Here is a 2,363-nt window from a genome sequence, read left to right as displayed (position 1 = left end):
TCAAGTTTGGCCACCTGAGGGGGGATGAGCTTGGTGTACTCCTTTTTAGGGCCATCACCTTATTTTTCTTCAGCAGCTGACAGTTTTCCAAGTAATTCTGGTAACAAAAATCATCCAGGTAGGGATCAGTGGTTTGCAATTGCATCATCTGGATTTTAGGGACCCAATCCTTTTCCCGCTGCAACATGAGATTGGCATATGGATCCTTTCAGAGATTATCTTTTTTTTTTTTTTTTTTTTTTTTTTTTTTGAGACGGAGTCTCGTGCTGTCACCCAGGCTGGAGTGCCGTGGCTGGATCTCGGCTCACTGCAAGCTCCGCCTCCTGGGTTTACACCATTCTCCTGCCTCAGCCTCCCGAGTAGCTGGGACTACAGGCGCCCGCCACCTCGCCCGGCTAGTTTTTTGTATTTTTTAGTAGAGACGGGGTTTCACCTTGTTAGCCAGGATGGTCTCAACCTCCTGACCTCGTGATCCACCCGTCTCGGCCTCCCAAAGTGCTGGGATTGAGCCACCGCGCCCGGCCATAGAGATTATCTTGATGAGTGTTCCATTGACTTCCTCTATCTCTTGCACCATTGAGATTCCGATGCTGATTTCTATTCTGTTGCTGTCTCTGAAGCAAGAGTCAACAATGCTGTGGATGAAAGTGAGTTGTGTCCAGTATAAACATTGGGGCCTGAGATCTTAGGTTTTGCAGGTGAAGTCCTGGGCCAGGAGGGTGCTGCTGTGGAGGTGGAGCAGCAGGAGTGGAGCACTAAAGAAGGCACAGAAGCCTGGTGCTGGGGGAAGCATCTGCCCACTGGCCCTTGTAGTAACTTGGATTCACGGCGGCAAACAGACTACCAACAAATCCAGGGACCCATGCGGACTGGCTGGGAGACATACATCCAGGCTGTAGCGGGACACAGCAGAGCTGGCTTGGAGATGTCCTGTCACCATAGGGAGCAGGATAATGCGGTGGCACTGGGGGCTGAACATGGACAGGCTTGGGACACAGAAAGTGTTGGGCGAGACTGGGTACAGTCATCTGCTTAGGTGGGGCGCCTATGGGAACAGCTCTAACAGGAGGACTACCAATGATAGATGAAGTTGACCGCCTTGGTAATGCATGTTCAGAAAGGTCCTGAACATCTTCTGGACCCTGGGGGCCTCTGAGGCAAGGCACTTTTTTTTTTTTTTTTTGAGACGGAGTCTCGCTCTGTCGCCCAGGCTGGAGTGCAGTGGCCAGATCTCAGCTCACTGCAAGCTCCGCCTCCCGGGTTTACGCCATTCTCCTGCCTCAGCCTCCCGAGTAGCTGGGACTACAGGCGCCCGCCACCTCGCCCGGCTAGTTTTTTGTATTTTTTAGTAGAGACGGGGTTTCACCGTGTTAGCCAGGATGGTCTCGATCTCCTGACCTTGTGATCCGCCCGTCTCGGCCTCCCAAAGTGCTGGAATTACAGGCTTGAGCCACCACGCCTGGCCTAGGCACATTCTAATACAGACACTGTAGGCACTTCCTGAGTGAGCAGTAGTCTTTGGATTCCCCTCAGAACTTCAGATTCATCCCAGATACTGGAATTCAGACTTCCTGATTGGGATTATAAAACTGGCCTGGTTTGCATTCTCCTCATGATTGCTGGATCTTCTAGTTCATTTTCAATCACCATCTTACTGAACCTTTCTACCAGATTCTCCTCATGGTCACCCAACAAGTCCATTTCATCCCTCTCTCCATTGCCTTTTTGTTCAATAACTGCCACTGGTTGCTTTTCTTCCAGTTCAGCCAGGCACTCATGTGCTTCCTGCCAATGATCATCAATTGCACCTGACCCGAATGTATTATCACTGAATTGATCAATTTCCTCATCTTCTTTTCCCAGGCCCTGAAATGCGTCTTCAACTTCATCCACAGGACAATCCTCCAAAGACTCTTGGGGAGGGAGGGAGTGGGGAGAAAAGTAGGAAAGAGAGGGAAGAAGCACTGACTCCCCGGGCTCGGGCCCTCCACCAACTCGGGACCTCTGACCGCTGCCATACCCCCAGTTGCAATAATATTTAAAGACTTGGGCCAGCTGGGCACGGTGGCTCACGCCTGTAATCCCAGCTACTCCAGAGGCTGAGCCAGGAAAATTGCTTGAACCCAGGAGGCAGAGGTTGCAGTGAGCCAAAATCGCGCCACTGCACTCCAGCCTGGGTGACAAAGCAAGATTCTGTCTCAAAAAAAAAAAAGACAGGCCAGGCACGGTGGCTCACACCTGTAATCCCAGCACTGTGGGAGGCTAAGGTGGTTGTATCACTTGAGGTCAGAAGTTTGAGACCAGCCAGGTCAACATGGTGAAACTCTATCTCTACTAAAAATACCAAAAATTAGCTGGCCGTG

General features: G+C 51.0%; 1 pseudogene; it reads right to left on the bottom strand.

Moving 5' to 3' along the window:
* LOC108512786 (protein PAT1 homolog 1 pseudogene) overlaps positions 1–2,363 on the bottom strand; it is a 3,925-nt pseudogene continuing 1,562 nt past the window's right edge.

The sequence above is a fragment of the Rhinopithecus bieti genome, unplaced genomic scaffold (genome assembly GCF_001698545.2).
Source record: "Rhinopithecus bieti isolate Rb0 unplaced genomic scaffold, ASM169854v2 scaffold_29388, whole genome shotgun sequence".
Taxonomy (NCBI): Eukaryota; Metazoa; Chordata; class Mammalia; order Primates; family Cercopithecidae; genus Rhinopithecus; species Rhinopithecus bieti.
Note: the sequence above shows the minus strand (reverse complement) of the source record. Positions and strands in the feature narration are given on the sequence as shown.